This window comes from Pelophylax lessonae (assembly GCF_965119305.1).
Source record: "Pelophylax lessonae genome assembly, chromosome: 1".
Taxonomy (NCBI): Eukaryota; Metazoa; Chordata; class Amphibia; order Anura; family Ranidae; genus Pelophylax; species Pelophylax lessonae.
In genome coordinates this window covers 396,016,163-396,035,916 of record NC_138768.1, presented here as the reverse complement: position 1 = coordinate 396,035,916, position 19,754 = coordinate 396,016,163, and the positions used below count along the sequence as shown (strand labels likewise).

Here is a 19,754-nt window from a genome sequence, read left to right as displayed (position 1 = left end):
GGGAAGGGAACCGGAAGACAGGTGCTGGCATCAGCCGAGCACAAAGCGTGAGGATGGCTGGAGGATGGCGGGGGATCGCAGGGGAAGGTGAGTTTTATTGTGGGGTAATCCTGAGTGTGGCTCGGGGTTACCGCTTTTGGTACTCTATATTACCCCCAGCCACACTCAGTAATACTGCTAGGGAGGTTATTATAATTTATGATTTCATGTTTCAAACTTTATCATACCTGGGATGTCTACTAGACTGTTGTTTGGACAGATTTAAACGGGTTTTTTATTCCTAAGAATTACAGGCCTAAAATATAAAACAACATATTTCCATGCAAAACAATGTACCGCTTTTAGCACAAAAATTCTGACATAATCAGACTGCCAGGGAGGTTAATAAGTAATTTCATACTTAGTGGCATTTGCTTACCAAATTACTGTGTAGTGAATTTTACTGCCATTTGTTTCTTTCGTGTTCTATATATTGAGCACAAAATGCATAGATTAGATGGGATTATTTGTCTGATTATATGTGCACAATTGTGTATCAATATAATGCAAGTGACTATTTTATGTGATAATTTGTGGTATCAGAAATACAGGCAATGTTGTTGGATTAAGACTGCTGTTGTGTCATGTTGAAAAATGTGACAGGTTGGAAAGGAGAGCCTCAAGCCCTAACTTCCCCCTGTGGGCTATAGAGTCCACAGTCCATCCCAGCTGTAACTAAATAATTAGTTCCATTTGTATTAAAGAATGAGTAACCTGTTTCTATGCATTTTTTAATCTCCTCAACACCATAACGTTATGTTAGTGTTGTTATATGTTTTATAAATACAGTGCCTTTGCGAAAGAATTTGGCCCCCTTGAACTTTGCGACTTTTTGCCACATTATAGGCTTCAAACATAAACATATAAAACTGTAATTTTTTGTGAACAATCAACAACAAGTGGGACACAATCATGAAGTGGAGCGAAATCTATTGGATATTTCAAACTTTTTTAACAAATAAAAAACTGAAAAATTGGGCGTGCAAAATGATTCAGCCCCTTTACTTTCAGTGCAGCAAACTCTCTCCAGAAGTTCAGTGTTGACCTAAATGACTAATGATGATAAATAGAATACACCTGTATGTAATCAAGTCTCCCTATAAATGCACCTGCACTGTGATAGTCTCAGAGGTCTGTTTAAAGCGCAGAGAGCATCATGAAGGACAAGGAACACACCAGGCAGGTCCGAGATAATGTTGTGGAGACGTTTAAAGCCGGATTTGGATACAAAAAGATTTCCCAAGCTTTGAACATCCCAAGGAGCACTGTGAAAGCGATAATATTGAAATGGAAGGAGTATCAGACCATTGTAAATCTACGAAGACCTGGCCGTCCCTCTAAACTTTCAGCTCATACAAGGAGAAGAGATGCAGCCAAGAGGCCCATGATCACTCTGGATGAACTGCAGAGATCTACAGCTGAGGTGGGAGACTCTGTCCATAGGACAACAATCAGTCATATACTGCACAAATCTGGCCTTTTTGGAAGAATGGCAAGAAGAAAGCCATTTCTTAAAGATATCCATAAAAAGCGTTGTTTAAAGTTTGCCACAAGCCACCTGGGAGACACATCAAACATGTGGAAGAAGGTGCTCTGGTCAGATGAAACCAAAATCAAACTTTTTGGCAACAATGCTAAATGTTATGTTTGGCGTAAAAGCAACACAGCTCATCACCCTGAACACACCATCCCCACTGTCAAACATGGTGGTAGCAGCATCATGGTTTGGCCTGCTTTTCTTCAGCATGGACAGGGAAGATGGTTAAAATTGATGGGAAGATGGATGGAGCCAAATACAGGACCATTCTGGAAGAATACCTGATGGAGTCTGCAAAAGACCGGGACGGAGATTTGTCTTCCAACAAGACAATGATCCAAAACATAAAGCAAAATCTACAATGGAATGGTTCACAAATAAACATATCTAGGTGTTAGAATGGCCAAGTCAAAGTCCAGACCTGAATCCAATCGAGAATCTGTGGAAAGAACTGAAAACTGCTGTTCACAAAGGCTCTCCATCCAACCTCACTGAGCTCGAGCTGTTTTGCAAGGAGGAATGGGCAAAAATTTCAGTCTCTCGATGTGCAAAACTGATAGAGACATACCCCAAGTGACTTACAGCTGTAATCGCAGCAAAAGGTGGCGCTACAAAGTATTAACTTAAGGGGGCTGAATAATTTTGCACGCCCAATTTTTCAGTTTTTTATTTGTTAAACAAGTTTGAAATATCCAATAAATTTCGTTCCACTTCATGATTGTGTCCCACTTGTTGTTGATTCTTCCAAAAAAATTACAGTTTTATATCTTTATGTTTGAAGCCTGAAATGTGGCAAAAGGTTGAAAAGTTCAAGGGGGCCGAATACTTTCGCAATGCACTGTATATATATTACAGTAGATCTATAGCAAGAATAAGATCTCTTTTTTTCCCATTCTTATTTTACAGAATATGCCTTGTCACAGGTAAAACTGCATCTAATCCTAATGCTATTAATAAAAATATTGATCTCCTTCATTCCTCATAAAAATGGTAATTACAAGACTAAGTGTAATCCACTCTCCTCCAGCTTTTTTCTATAGAAATACAAAATAGAGATTAACATAAATCACTACAGCTAGCATTACATTCAAGTACTTGCTAAGCAAAGGGCAGAACCTCTGACTCATCACTGATTGAGATGCTGATTCCATTATCTAATCCTATTACAACGTATAAATGTTGAGACAAACCTCATTGCGATCACAGACACAATTTTGTTGTTCAAGCAATATTAGGTATGGAGAGGACAAGATATCACTGATGTGCTCCATATGTGGCTTTTATTATATCCTCTTAATGCTCATGCCTATCAACAGCTGTATTGATCCACGTTTAAAGCAAGTGTTATCTCATACAGTGAAGTCATATTTCTATGTAGTTTAATTCCTAAGCACTCACTTAAGAAAGGGTTGCTAGAAACATAACCTATTCAGCTTTACTGCAAGTGAACTGCCGTGGAACTATAATCTAGGTCAAGAGTCAAAAGGACTGACTTACTAAAGGATCAGAGAATGGTCACTTTACAAAATGAATGTTCATTGGGCTTAGTGAATATAGAGTAGCGGAGGCTGATTTACTTAGGAGTTGAACATATTTACACAAAAAATTGTGTAAAGACTTACTTCAATTATCCAGTCATGTAAAAGGAAATTCCTGTTTAGTTATTTCTTTTGCACATTATTGGATAATTTAAGTGAACCTTGTGGACATGCTCAATTCTTTTATTAAATTAACTTTGCTATCTATTGAAAACCCAGGCATGTGCAAGGAAATTTTTAAGAACCTTCTATAGGAGGCATAGGAATAGTAGTATTCATGCTTGTAACAGGTTCTTGTAAATTACCGTCTTAGAGGAGAGTACCCGTGACTTTCTATAAATCCTGGCTATGGATTTCTTTATAAACACTGACAAGTTGTGGAAAATCCTCATATTAAAATGTTATCCAAAAAAGCTGTGTAATCTAACTTTTTTTCTTATGATAACAATCTGACTTTAAAAAGCTGTTGCCAGTTCTAGAACATGATTTTACATTACACCAATAGAGCAATTCATTTTAGTTCTTCAGTTAATGGAGGCCATGCCTGAAAAAATGGGCTACAGCTCAATTTTGTACTCGTCCATCTTAAGAGAAACCTGTCTTGAAAGAAATATGGAGGCTGCCTTTGCTGATTTTTCTGAAGATGCTACTTTCCTGGCAGTTATATTCGCCCACTTGTAGTAATGCATACTTGTTTTGGGCCTCTGAATGGAGCCAGAGATTCTAGCATTACAGCCAGACAGTAAGCATTTCCAGCATGGACCACTTGTAGTAATGCATACTTGTTTTGGGCCTCTGAATGGAACCAGAGATTCTAGCATGACAGCCCGACAACAAACATTTCCAGCATGAAAGCTAGATAACACTTTTCTATTGTTCTAAGGATGAAAGAAAAGACATAGGATAAACAAAGTAGGGAACATTTGCAAAGGGCTATATGTGATATTAAACATTATGTGACATTATGAAAATATATTAAACAGGAATATCCACCTGCTGTAAATATGCATTTGGTAAATATCCTATTGTTTGCTCAAAAAATACCCCCCCCCCCCTACTGTCGCCAATCAGGTTATTATGCCACAGAAATGTCTACTTTTGACAAAACAAATCACAGGAGAAGAATCATTAAGAGAAAATAAATAAAATGTAGTGCCTTTGCAGGTATTGTTCCAGCATGATGTTTGAGAATAGAACAGAACAATGTGGCTAAACAAAGAAAACATAAAATACAGTATTTGAATGTTATCTAAAAATATTTTGCAAAAAAAGAAATGTGACAATTTTACTTTTTGGGTTTCTGCTGATACATCTAGTATATACAGTATGCAGAACAAAATTGGGATTCACTTTCTACTGGTGAGTAATGCTCATGAATATTGCTGGTTGTTGTGTTCAGCGTACACTGTAAGGTATTGTGCTTATTGTGTAAAACTATAAATACTGCGGAAAATCCATTATGATGCACTCAGAAAAAACATGGACAACAACTGCATCAATAATCCAAATGTACATATCAAAAAGTCCAGCAAAAATTAAGCAACACGATTAGCTGAAATTAGCTACTTTAATTTACAGACTTTGTGAAATGCTAAGGAATATAAAAGAATGGATTGGCTTGGTTGTCTTTTCAATGGGAGCACAATGTACTTTTATAAAAACATATGTCAAAAGTCGACAGCTGGTTAGCAGTTCTATAAAAGGAAAAAAGATCCAATGTCCAAGGTTGATAAAAAAATGCAAAACTAAGCAAAATGTGCATACAGGTAATTATTTCCACATCCTGAGATTCTGTCCACTACATGAATTAAATATCATCACATAAATTACTTTTTGCTGCACAAATGTATTTTGAAACATTGAACATGTGCTTTACTTAAAGGGGCAATTAACCAAAAGTTATATTCTGTTGGGGGTCAGCTGGTTTCCTCCCTTAGATATTTTGGAGTCTTCCATGTTGACAACTGCCCAATGTTATGTCTTGCTTTGGTCTCTTATTCTTTTTGTTGTTTCCTTCATCATACAAAATAGATTAAAAAATCAAGAAAGAGAGTAATGTTAAAATGCATATGATGCATTTTAGCATCACAAAAAGATTTACACAGCCTCAAATTGCCCCCAAGGCTTTAATGTATGTGAAGCAGTCTAAAATGAGAATGAGCAAGTTAAACAAAAAATAGGCAGATTAGTAAATTGCCATTTGTTGGCCATTCAACAAAATATACCAATGCAGGGAAATTTGTTGAGAATCATAATATGTGTGAATCATCGTTTTATAAAATAGGTGATCAATAGGGGATACAGAGAACACGAGGTATTCACTACAGTCCCTGCTCTTGGAGAAGCTTTTATATATGACCTGGGGAATTTATAAAGGGTTTTTTAGACACCCTTTAAAGTTCCATTGAGGTGCAGCATTAAAAGTGATGGTGCTTGTGCCACATTCATATACCTGTCAGATACAGGTACATGCATGCGTTTGTTGATGCTGACACTACTGGACACATGCTGGACTCTCCTTGCTCAGTGTGCTTGCTTCCTCCCTGGCCACTGTGCTGTCACACTGACAGGCACATGACCAAGAAGTTTTAAACTGGAGGTAGGCAGAGTCTGATGGGAAACTGAGTCTAGATCTACTTTACTTTTGATTGACAGTTGATAGCAGTGACTGGATCTAAAGCTGATTTTTAGTCCAATAGTCACTTTGGAAGCTGCCCAGTGCTGTGCACTGTTAATCACAGGCAAGGCAGACCTGAAGGGGAATTCGTCTTAGAGTTTCTCATCAGCCCACCCAAAGGGGGACCTGTTGTGTATTTGAGCTGTCGGGTGGGTGGCTTCTGATGGGTAACTCTGAGACTAGTTCTCCATCAGGTCTGCCTTGCCTGTGATTGACAGCAATAGACAGATGACTCTCAGAGTTCCCCATCAGGCTCTGTCCACTGTCCGTTTCAGTGTGACTTGCCTCATTGGCTGCTAGGACATGGGCGGCCTTTGTCCTAGCAACTAATGCTGTAAATGTAAAACACAAACATTTTAATAAAGCAACGAAAACACAACAACCACCTCCTCCTTTATTTCACCTTTGAGTTGGTCTCTATTACCACTGATTTACTTATCTATGAACTAGTGGTAATTCTTTTAGAATCTGTCACAGCCATACTAACAAATTCTAAAAGTGGCATTAGTAAAGACTACCTGAATCTGGTGCATGTGTCGTTACCTGTACCAAAACTGGAGCAAAGCTATCATGAGTAGTGATGGGCTGAACACCCCCCAGTTCGGTTTGCGCCAGAACATCTCGAACAGGGAAAAAGTTCTAGCGAACATGCAACTCTATTAAAGTCTATGAGACACGGACATGAAAAATCAAAAGTCCTCATTTTTAAGGCTTATATGCAAGTTATTGCCATGTATGGGGACATGGGTACTGCCCAGGGGGAAATGTATCAATGCAAACAATCTTTTTTTTTTAAAACAATCATTTTTACAGGAAATGTATTATAATTTAAACTTGCTCACGGCTGTAATGTATTTGCGGCTCTCGGCAAATTAATCACAGACCTGAAAAAACATGCCTGATCTTCATCTTTGACAGTTCTTTTATAGGCAAGGGGCAGGACACCGCCCCTTCTGATGTCACATGATGTGCACTTGGGGAGCACCAAGACGGGACCCAGGACTAAAACATATTCATACATTCTAAAAGTGGGGTATGCCTGTTCACTACACTGACTGCACTAAACTGACTGAACTCACCATCTACTAACTATCTGTCTAACCTCTATTGTAACACACTATACATGTCTGCCGTGTAAGCAGCAGCCTTATATGGTGTGGGGCGTGGACTTAGCCCCTGAGCCATGATTGGTCAAAGGCACCCTGTCTTTGGCCAATCATGGCTCTGACAGGACATTGGGCTTTGATTGGCTAAAGCATACAGCTCAGGTGCATGCTTTAGCCAATCATCAGCAGTCAATTCACTGCAGCAGCGCAGTGAATTATGGGGAGCTTATCGGCTAACTAATTTCCTGCTGAGCGCTCCATTGTTTGTGTTTTCTGTGAACACATAAACTGCTGATGTTCGAGTCGAACTTACACTAGAATCGAACACAGCGCCCATCCCTATTCATGAGTTAGCCGCAGGCCATACCCCCAGAACAGTAACCTTTCTGCTTTACTGAATTCCACTTGGCATCTTTAGCAAAGTATTACACACAATAGCACAGTAATAGCACACAATGAAACATGGCTCACCCACCAATACCATTTTTGGTTTGTGGAGAATAGAGTACCAGAAGCAACCAAAGGAATCTGTATGCAGACAGTGTGTCTTGTCACAGTGTATAGTAATTTTTTTATTTTAGAATAATTTAGAATTGTATTTTTAGAGTTCAGATCATTTGCACAATTTAAAGAACTGGAAAAAAGTGCACTGGCATTTGCAAGTGTAGCACCCTCCAAGGTAGGTGCTAGGTAAAATAAAGTGGGCCTTGTCTGCTTATCAGCAGGGCTATGTTTTGTTCAGCTAGGTTGTCATGGTTCCTAGGTGTGGATGTTGAAACTGGGGAGTCTCCCCACTGTGTCCCAATAAGGGCTCTCATTGGACAGTGGAGGAAACCCGACCAATGGTGCACCCAGGCTTGTATCTATCCCAGGAGGGCAGATTGTGCCGCACAGCATTCTGGGAGGGGGTATAAGTTTAAGGGGAGCACATGACGCAGTTCTTTGGCGGGAAGCAGAGTTCCAGGAGGGAGGTGATGGCTTTCTGTCCTCCTCTCAGGAAGAATCGGTGTGCCAGGCGGCTTGCCTAAGTGGACACAGGGCTGAGCTGAGCTGCAGTAAGGATCCAGGTGTGCTGAGGACCAGCGGAGCGTTGGGGTCGAGTTTCAGGAAAGATTTCTGAGTCGTGAGTGGGGATGATCGAACTTTTGAAAAGTTCGGTTTGACCAGAACACCCGAACTTCCCGAAAGTTTGGGTCTGGATTCCAGAACCCCATTGAAATCAATGGGACCCGAACTTCGGTAATCAAAAAGCACTATTTTGAAGCCCTAAAATCCAATAAATGCCCCTGAAAAGTGCCTAGGGTTCTGGGTCATGCCCCAGAGACTATTAATCACACAAAAAAAGTTCTTAAAAATTGTCTTTTTTGATAGAGAGCCAATTATTGAAAAAATTATTGAAAAAAAAATGAGATTTCTTTGGATTTAGTGTCTGGGGTGTCTAAAAAGTGTACATGTGAAGTTTCAGCTCTGTAGCATGTCCAGAACCAGAAAAAAAAGATTGTTTGTCTTAGAATTGCTGTAGAGCAGGCATATGGCTCCGCTATTTTCACACCTGGCCATTTTTGTTGCAGACGTTTATGGACGTCTTTGGAGGCAGGCATGACATCTGAACTTCTGTGTAGGGGTATATATACACACACATATATATGTATATATACATATACACACATATAGGTGTGAAAGTAGCGGAACCCTAATAAAATTATTTGCAGGCATAGGGCTCCACTCCTATCACACCTATATGTGTGCATGTGTATATATACATATATGTGTGTGTATATATACCCCTTTACAGAAGTTCAGATGTTATGCCTGCCTCCAAAGACGCCCAAAAAATGCCCAAAAAAATGCCTGCAACAACACACCTGGGCGTTTTTGTTGTAGGCGTTTTTTTGGGCATTTTTTGGGCGTCTTTGGAGGCAGGCATAACATCTGAACTTCTGTATAGGGGTATATGTACACACACACATATATGTATATATACACATACACACATATAGGAGCGGAGCCCTATGCCTGCAAATAATTTCATTAGTGCAGGCATAGGGTTCTCTAAAAAATAAAATAGTAATATAAGTATTGTGTATACATTATTTAGTATTCTGTAATAATGTATACACAATACTTATATTACTATTTTATTTTTTAGACGTATGACATGCATTCACTCCTGAAGAAGCAAATACTATTTTGCGAAACGCGTAGAGTATACTAAGATGCATTGTTTTTATGATTGTCATGTGTATGTTCAGATTGGCAACCTTTCATTGCTTTATTTGGATCAGTCTTATATGTTTATGGATATTTTGCTATCTGTATAATAAAATCCTTTATTTCACAAGATGTATTTTTACTTTGCCTTTACTAACATAAGTGTGGTGCCTCATCCCTGGGCAATCCTGGCCACTTCAGTGGTTTCTGTTTTTGTATGCATTTTGGGATGGAGGCACACCACTTTGATGTGAGACTCAGATCACACCCCTCTGTATTCTTCTAACTAAAGGTAAACCAGCCTTTCCTGCCTCTTATACTTTTATAAGGTGTTATGTTAAGGGGATCAGTAGAAGCTGTATTTTCCCAAAAGGCAGACAAACAAACAATGCATCCAATGAAATTGCTTCTTTTCAGAACAATAACACAAAACAAAATAAGCTTATCTGCAGCTTAACAATAGTATTGTCATTTACTCTAGGTTTTACCCATAGGAGGGTTTCACAGTTGCAGAATGTTTTGGGGGTTTCCCAATAGAGTGACAATCTTTAGCAATGCTCATCAGTCCATTAGTTCTAACAACTTCTAACAGACACCTGCCTTGCTCTGAAAACTCTCACTACTCCACACATGCTCCTAGGAGTTTCTTGAATATAAACATATCCTGCTATGTTCTCTACAATGCTCATCTCCTGGCTTGGAAAGATATTGCCACAGACTGTCAACACTGAGTCGGCTATGGTTGTGGGATTCAGTAAATATACATCTTAGGTGGGGTAGGAAGGTTACCTAAATTCAGAAGGCAGGGCAGAAAATATAAATGTACTTTATGTGGAAGTTATCCTTTAAACCTGATTTCTAGTGCTGAAAACACAACAAATAATTCTTGTCACTCTATCCTTCAAAAACAAATAAAAAAGCTTGACTAAATAAAAAAGGTCTCTCATGCTACACAGCAGCAGCTTTCTGTTTAAAAAGACATGATGCTCAGGGTAGGGCAGAGTGTAGTGATATGGGATGAGATACAGGAGTTGTTGGGGTAGAGCACACCCCTGCCACAAACTGTGTTGGCCTTGTGGAGGTAGGAAGGTTTTGTATGCAAAAAAAATTCAGCATGAAGTACTTTTTTCAGCACAGTGTGATGCAATGAAGGCTACCACATCACATTGAGTTGCAAACGATAGAACTGAAGTAAATGTGATTGTGTTCCAGTCACCAGCGGTAATGCAGTAACTCTATATAATACTTCTAAAGGTACTTTATATGACTGGGATTGCAAGCATATGAGTTATTTCTACAAACTTGGTGCATTCCATATAATACTTCTAAAGGTACTTTATATGACTGGACCTGCAAGCATAGGAGTTATTTCTACAAACTCGGTGCATTCCATATAATACTTCTAAAGGTACTTTATATGTCTGGACCTGCAAGCATATGAGTTATTTCTACAAACTTGGTGCATTCCATATACTTCTAAAGGTACTTTATATGACTGGACCTGCAAGCATATGAGTTATTTCTACAAACTTAGTGCATTCCATATACTTCTAAAGGTACTTTATATGACTGGACCTGCAAGCATATGAGTTATTTCTACAAACTCGGTGCATTCCATATAATACTTCTAAAGGTACTTTATATGACTGGACCTGCAAGCATATGAGTTATTTCTACAAACTCGGTGCATTCCATATAATACTTCTAAAGGTACTTTATATGACTGGACCTGCAAGCATATGAGTTATTTCTACAAACTCGGTGCATTCCATATAATACTTCTAAAGGTACTTTATATGACTGGACCTGCAAGCATATGAGTTATTTCTACAAACTCGGTGCATTCCATATAATACTTCTAAAGGTACTTTATATGACTGGACCTGCAAGCATAGGAGTTATTTCTACAAACTCGGTGCATTCCATATAATACTTCTAAAGGTACTTTATATGACTGGACCTGCAAGCATAGGAGTTATTTCTACAAACTTGGTGCATTCCATATACTTCTAAAGGTACTTTATATGACTGGACCTGCAAGCATATGAGTTATTTCTACAAACTTAGTGCATTCCATATAATACTTCTAAAGGTACTTTATATGACTGGACCTGCAAGCATAGGAGTTATTTCTACAAACTCGGTGCATTCCATATAATACTTCTAAAGGTACTTTATATGACTGGACCTGCAAGCATATGAGTTATTTCTACAAACTTAGTGCATTCCATATAATACTTCTAAAGGTACTTTATATGACTGGACCTGCAAGCATATGAGTTATTTCTACAAACTTAGTGCATTCCATATAATACTTCTAAAGGTACTTTATATGACTGGACCTGCAAGCATATGAGTTATTTCTACAAACTTAGTGCATTCCATATAATACTTCTAAAGGTACTTTATATGACTGGACCTGCAAGCATATGAGTTATTTCTACAAACTTGGTGCATTCCATATACTTCTAAAGGTACTTTATATGACTGGACCTGCAAGCATATGAGTTATTTCTACAAACTTAGTGCATTCCATATAATACTTCTAAAGGTACTTTATATGACTGGACCTGCAAGCATAGGAGTTATTTCTACAAACTCGGTGCATTCCATATAATACTTCTAAAGGTACTTTATATGACTGGACCTGCAAGCATATGAGTTATTTCTACAAACTTAGTGCATTCCATATAATACTTCTAAAGGTACTTTATATGACTGGACCTGCAAGCATATGAGTTATTTCTACAAACTTAGTGCAGTCCATATAATACTTCTAAAGGTACTTTATATGACTGGACCTGCAAGCATATGAGTTATTTCTACAAACTTGGTGCATTCCATATACTTCTAAAGGTACTTTATATGACTGGACCTGCAAGCATATGAGTTATTTCTACAAACTTAGTGCATTCCATATAATACTTCTAAAGGTACTTTATATGACTGGACCTGCAAGCATATGAGTTATTTCTACAAACTCGGTGCATTCCATATAATACTTCTAAAGGTACTTTATATGACTGGACCTGCAAGCATATGAGTTATTTCTACAAACTTAGTGCATTCCATATAATACTTCTAAAGGTACTTTATATGACTGGACCTGCAAGCATATGAGTTATTTCTACAAACTTAGTGCATTCCAAATTATAGCAAATGTTACAGCTGTAATGGACACAGGCTTCAGAGCTATATAAATTTTATTGTGTCTAGAGTTCAGCTTATCTGAAATGTTCCCTGAATCTTATTAGGCTGAGTGCTCTAAATAGAAAAAAAAAAAAAAACATTTGGACCACAATAATACAGAAGCCTTTAGCTTATTTGTTGCCTTTTATATACTTGTGATCAATACATACTGTATATAGTATATGATGCAGTGAAATGTACACAATATCTTTGTTTGTACCTTTGCCCTACTTATATGTTATTGTGAGTAGACCTGTGACATTTATCTGAATAAATGTGCTGAGGCGCAGTAAAAACAAAATGGCTGAAATACATTTATACGATGGTCTTTTTTTTTTGTGTTGATGAAACAGCCCAGCCTGATTCCTATTATATTGCAGTGTGTCATTAATAAAATAATGCCACGCTGGCTCTATTGGGAACTAAAACTTGATAGCTGGAGATAATGGTCTCAGAGAGGAATGGGAACTGCTTAAGAGACAATACTGTGCTCATCTATTGTGATCAGCCTATCATTCTGCCTCTGTGCAAGTGATAAACTAGAAATGAAAAAGCCATATTATATTCCTGTCTCTGCAAACCAAAGTACTGCAAACTGTAAGATCAGATAATTAACTCACTTTCGGTGTTGTTTAACAGAACCTATTCACCTCCAACTTTCATAACTAAGAGATACTGCAGGGATTACAAGTGTACTCTGGGGCAAGGTCTGCTTTGGTGGATGTTGATGTAAGGAATCAGGAAAATATTGGGTCAGTTGTCACAGTAATAAATAGTCGGACTAAGGTAAGAGCTGGCTTTAAGACTACATAACTTACCCATTAGCCACAGTGGGAGATGACATTGAACGAAATAAGAAAGCAACACTGCAGCAAACTGACATTCAGAACAGTCTTGTTAACTTGTAAAAGGAGAATTTAAATGTATATCCTGTGAATTTTCGAATTACTGTAAATACCACCATAACTATTCTGTAAAAATTACAAATTCTGGTACAAAGAATAATGTTCCTCTAGTCTATTACAGCTCATTCACCTGGGCACAGAAGACAGCACCCCGTGAAAAAAAAATGTGTATACAGTGGGAACGGAAAGTATTCAGACCCCCTTAAATTTTTCACTCTTTGTTATATTGCGGCCATTTGCTAAAATCATTTAAGTTCATTCTTCTTCCTCATGAATGTACACATAGCACCCCATACTGACAGAAAAACACAGAATTGTTGACATTGTTGCAGATTTATTAAAAAAGAAAAACTGAAATATCACATGGTCCTAAGTATTCAGACCCTTTGCTGTGATACTCATATATTTAACTCAGGTGCTTTCCATTTCTTCTGATCATCCTTGAGATGGTTCTACACCTTCATTTGAGTCCAGCTGTGTTTGATTATACTGATTGGACTTGATTAGGAAAGCCACACACCTGTCTATATAAGACCTTCCAGATCACAATGCATGTCAGAGCAAATGAGAATCATGAGCTCAAAGGAAATGCCTGAAGAGCTCAGAGACAGAATTGTGGCAAGACACAGATCTGGCCAAGGTTACAAAAAGATTTCTGCTGCACTTAAGGTTCCTAAGAGCACAGTGGCCTCCATAATCCTCAAATAGGAGACGTTTGGGACGACCAGAACCCTTCCTAGAGCTGGCCTTCCGGCCAAACTGAGCTATCGGGGGAGAAGAGCCTTGATGAGAGAGGTAAAGAAGAACCCAAAGATCACTGTGGCTGAGCTCCAGAGATGCAGTCAGGAGATGGGAGAAAGTTGTAGAAAGTCAACCATCACTGCAGCCCTCCACCAGTCGGGGCTTTATGGCAGAGTGGCCCGACGGAAGCCTCTCCTCAGTGTAAGACACATGAAAGCCCGCATGGAGTTTGCTAAAAAACACCTGAAGGACTCCAAGATGGTGAGAAATAAGATTCTCTGGTCTGATGAGACCAAAATAGAACTTTTTGGCCTTAATTCTAAGTGGTATGTGTGGAGAAAACCAGGCACTGCTCATCACCTGTCCAATACAGTCCCAACAGTGAAGCATGGTGGTGGCAGCATCATGCTGTGGGGGTGTTTTTCAGCTGCAGGGACAGGACGACTGGTTGCAATCGAGGGAAAGATGAATGCGGCCAAGTACAGGGATATCCTGGACAAAAACCTTCTCCAGAGTGCTCTGGACCTCAGACTGGGCCAAAGGTTTACCTTCCAACAAGACAATGACCCTAAGCACACAGCTAAAATAACAAAGGAGTGGCTTCACAACAACTCCGTGACAATTCTTGAATGGTCCAGCCAGAGCCCTGACTTAAACCCAATTGAGCATCTCTGGAGAGACCTAAAAATGGCTGCCCACCAACGTTTTCCATCCAACCTGACAGAACTGGAAAGGATCTGCAAGGAGGAATGGCAGAGGATCCCCAAATCCAGGTGTCAAAGACTTGTTGCATCTTTCCCAAAAAGACTCCTGGCTGTATTAGATCAAAAGGGGGCTTCTACTAAATACTGAGCAAAGGGTCTGAATACTTAGGACCATGTGATATTTCAGTTTTTCTTTTTTAATAAATCTGCAACAATGTCAACAATTCTGTGTTTTTCTGTCAGTATGGGGTGCTATGTGTACATTCATGAGGAAGAAGAATGAACTTAAATGATTTTAGCAAATGGCTGCAATATAACAAAGAGTGAAAAATTTAAGGGGGTCTGAATACTTTCCGTACCCACTGTATATATGCCCAGTAGTGACAGGTGTTTTGTACAGTCGCCTGTAGAATCAATGACAAGTAACCGCACATTCCAGTGTTGACATGTGTACATGGATGGATGTGCATCACTGGACACAAACAGTTTGCATGCAGGGCTGCTCCTCCATCTCTGTAAGCAAGTAAACACTTGGATGTGAGGTTATCAGCATATAGCCTCATCTAGACATTGAATTGTACAGATGGATGAATGCAAACCCCAGTCACTCCTGGATGCAGGGATGCACTCATTTGTCATTGTGCACGGCTCTCTGCACCCATGTGAATTGCGAACATTGACAATAAATGGGAAGCATTCTAGAAAACTGATATTGTTGTCTCACAGGTTCTAGATGTATTATTGTTCAGTTACTATCCATACCCAACTCAGTTTCAATTAAGATACAACTGTGCACCAAGAAGGAGAACCTCTAATAACTTGCAACTATTTGTGAATCTCACAATAGATATAAACCTGGTAAACTGAGGAAAACAGAAATCATTTCTCTTTTTCTTTTAATACCACTGGGCTACTCTACTTATATACAATTTTCTGGTCATTTATTCAGATATGTAAAACACATTTATTATTTAAATAACATATTTGGTATCATTTTGTTTGTTACAACATATTTGGTATCATTCTATTTGTTATACCTTTAAGCCCCCGTTCACACTGGGGCGACCTGTGAGGCGACCTGGTCGCCTCACAGGTCGCCTCCCATAGGGAAGCTGCGGACCCGTTCTGATAGGAGCGACACAAGTCGCTCCAACTCAGAAAAAGGGTCCGGAGCTTCTTTGGGGCGACCAGGAGGCGACCGCCATAGACTTCAATGTTACGAAGTCCGTGGCGGCCGCTCCGAGGTCGCGGCGCGCTGCTCGCACCGCGACCTCGGAGGTTGCGGTGCGAAGTAGCGTTGCCCCAGTGTGAATGGGGGCTAAAATATATATATTTTGCACAATTCCCTGGTAATGTCTCTTCAAATCTACAATACACTATGTGCAATTTATGTTGAAAATAAAGTCCCCAAAAAAGTTATTTTTATATTCAAAAATAATAAAGTGATAAAAAGTCTACAAAAGTGCTTGTGAAAACAAAAGAATCACATTCTGAGGTGGCTCTTCAGGTCTGATATGGGTTCCCCAAAAATTCATACCAGGCTTTAACCAGAGCATGCACCCCAGCAGGCCAGGAAAGGGGGGGGGGATGAGCAAGAGCACCTCAAACCATACCAGGCCACATGTCCTCAATATGGGGGAATTCTTTACCCCCCTCCCCAAAGCACCTTGTCCCTATGTTGATGGGTAACAAGGGCCTCTTCCCCACAACCCTAGGTGGTGATTGTGGGGGTCTGCGGATGTGGGGCTTATCAGGATCTGGCCCTTAAGAAAAAATAAACTCTGATCTCATCGAAGGCTCCTGCTCTCTGCCTGCTCTACCAACTGACATTTCTTAAATAGCTAAGGGGCGGAGTCATTTGAGCCTCTGACGAGACTGGAGGTTTTTTTTTTTCAGTTGGGATGGTACTGCAGGCATCATGATTGATGATGGATGTACACTGGGGGGACTTTTTTGTTATTTTTTAATAAAGGACTTGTCAAAAACTCATTCACTTAGGGCAGGGGCCTAGGATCTGGGAGCCCTCTTAATAAAGGGGCTTTCAGACCCCCCCTGCCCCAAAGAACCCCCTATGTTGAGGGCATGTGGCCTGGAAAGGTTCAGGAGGTGGGCCACTCGTCTGACCCCCCCCCCCCTTTTCTGGCCTCTCGGTCTGCAAGCTCGGATAAAGGTCTGGTATGGATTTTTGGGTGGGACCCCTAATCATTTTTTTTTTCAGTTTTAACTTAGTTAAGGGTTCTCCTTAACATCCATACCATACCCAAAAGGCCTGGTATGGATTGGGGGGGACCCCACACTTTTGTTTTCAGAAATTTTCATTGCCGGCATTCTTTTGTTTACATTTCAGCTATCAGCAGGGAAGCCCTCCCTAACAACCAGCTATTCTTCACAAAGAATTCTAATTGGTCGATAATTTTTTGAATGATCCGAATTTGAATTGTTACAAAAATGTTGAATTCATTAGAAAATAAATAAACAAAACTAAATTAAACAAAACGGAACTAAACAAATTCCAAAATGAATGAACGAAACAAAATTAGTAACATAACAAATCTTTACAAAATTAAACACATTTTTTGGTTCTGCACATGTCTACTTCTCGCATGGACCATATCATTAAAAAGGAAGCACACTGCACATAGCGTGATTCTGTCTAAAATCTGCTATTTTATGTTAGTGTATATGCTTACAAGAAAAAAAAAGTTTGTGTGCAATATCAGCAAACATTGAATAATACTTGTGATGTACAAAATGGCGCTATCGGCATCAGTACCCAGCGCCCATGAGCAAAAAAAATAATGATGTCAGAAACAGAGCTCCGCCCACCTGACAAGGTGTTTTGCTAAAAAACGAATGTCCTATGGGGAAAAGGAAGCATGGAAGACATTATTTGTAATGAAATACTGCGTTGGGCGGGCGGGGAACAGTGTCTGACATTATTATATTTTCACAAGCACTTTTGTGGACTTTTTATTGTTTTGAATATAAAAAGGCCTTTTTTAGGACTTTATTATATTTTACACGTGGTGTATTGTAGATTTAAAGGTTCATTACTTATGTTTGGTGTTTGTGAACACTGAGAATAGCGCTTGACATGTATGGTTTCAGTTCTAATTATCAGTTGTCAACTGAACTTTAACACGGTGTGGTTAGTTTAATAAAACTGAGGAGTGCAAAATCTGGTGCAGCTGTTCATGGTAGCCAATCAGCTTCTAACTTCAGCATATTCAATTAAGATTTGGAAAAAAAGAAACCTAAAAGCTGATTGGTTTCTATGTAGAACTGCACCAGATTTTGCACACTCCAATTTTAGTAAATCAACCCGAGTCTGTCCTAACAAATGGTTCAAGATTTTAGGGATTGTGTACTGTATTGTATGTAATAAGAGAAACTTAAACTGCACCCGCTTCTTACCTCCAGTTTCACTTTTAATCTGTTCAAAGTAGTTTGCGGTCTGCTCAAAGCCCTGCTCCAAAACACCTAGAGAAGTAAGAAATATTTTAGGTATGTTCTGTGAACACAAAAAAATATTGGGGTTTTCTCAAATTTGACTGCAAAAGTGGAACTACACTTTGGGATAGCAAGTTCTGCCATAGTTAACCTCTCCCTCTGGCAAGATGATGAAGTGATGAAAGTCCCTCCTTAGCAGCATTTAGGGAGATTGCTTGCCTGTGAGAGATCAAATCTCAGATGAATGAGCTGTGAAATAGCTGTGTATGGGAAAAAGTTTAAAGAGGTTGTAAACCCATTAAAATTTTTTTTTTTTTGCAACCTGAAAGAGAAACACATAATGAGCTAGTATGCATCGCATACTAGCTCATTATGAAATACTTACCTTAGAACGAGCCCCCGCCGTGCCGCCCGCTTACCTGTATGACGGTCGACATGTTCAGTCGCCCATCTTCCGGGATCGCGGCATCCGGCCATCTGATTGGCCGGAGCCGTGGTGACGTCATTCCCTCGCACGTGCGCGGGAGCCGACGGTCACGGCATGGGGCTCTGAAGGAACGGCACCAGCGGCCGTTCCTTCAGAGCGCATGCGCCAGTGACGTCACTGGCTGCATGTAAGGTAAATGTCTCCTAAACGGTACATGTTTAGGAGATATTTACAGTACCTATGGGTAAGCCTTATCATAGGCTTACCTATAGGTAAAAGTTGCAGAGGAGGGTTTACTTCCTCTTTAAGAACAGAGGTATATTTGTCTTTTATGCATCCTGTTTAGAGACATTAATCACTGATGATTTATTCTCATCACCATGCAGAAATAGCATGGTTGTTTTTAAATTGGAAGTAAAAAAGGAGTGTTCACATGTGCCCATATTGTAGCATGAAGTGGGTTTTGCTGTTGTTTGCACCTGTAGCAGTTACTGGGTTTTCCTATGTGCCAACTTTACTGTAAATAATACAGTAAATAAAATAATCTGACTAGCCAAGAGTTCCCCTGCTGCTACTTGGTACATTCCCTAAATTACTTTGGGAATATGTAATGATTTCAGGGAATGCCATCCCTCACAACCTGGAGCTTTCCAACTCCAGTTTGAAACATCTTATTGAGGGGAAACATTTTATTACACAAACATGCAGGTTACAATTGATTGATGTCCCATTCTTCAAATGCAAGTTGTCTAACTGTCATGTTGATCCCCTGAATTTAAGGCCTCATTCACATGGGCACTGAGGCAAAATACTGTGAATTGACCTTTTACTGCATCTCTGCTGTGTGCAAGCAGCGCATTCAAGTCTATTAGAATGCAGAAGCTCATTCTAATGTGATCAGTGTGTAGGTGGCACCCGTGACCCACTTGTCTGTCTCATTAGGATGAGTGGCTGTGTTTCTGCTTTCTGAAGAAGATGAAAGTCCCATTCATGGTATACAGGCCTCAGTGCCTGTATAAACGAGACTTAATACCTTGAGTTACTAACACAGAACAAGTATGCTTATAGGGGGGTTGTGATTTACTTAGGTCAGTTATTCAAAGTAATGGTTTTTCCGTCTGGTTACTGCAAGAAAAATGGCTCACTCCTGTGGATGGGAAAGCATAGTAAAACGTCCTCCAGCCCTCACTGCTTGAGCATGCCCAGATCACAGATCAGGGTACGGGAATC

At 39.5% G+C, this 19,754-nt stretch overlaps 1 long non-coding RNA gene across 3 annotated transcripts in view; it reads right to left on the bottom strand.

Moving 5' to 3' along the window:
- LOC309544471 overlaps positions 1-19,754 on the bottom strand; it is a 1,317,369-nt gene that overhangs the window by 198,223 nt on the left and 1,099,392 nt on the right. Inside the window, exon 7 of one of the 3 annotated variants that reach the window (XR_014224852.1) lies at positions 18,051-18,127. The exons of the other annotated variants lie outside the window; for them this stretch is intronic. This is a non-coding gene — a long non-coding RNA (uncharacterized lncRNA). The remainder of the gene's footprint in view (positions 1-18,050; positions 18,128-19,754) is intronic. 3 annotated transcript variants of the gene reach the window in all.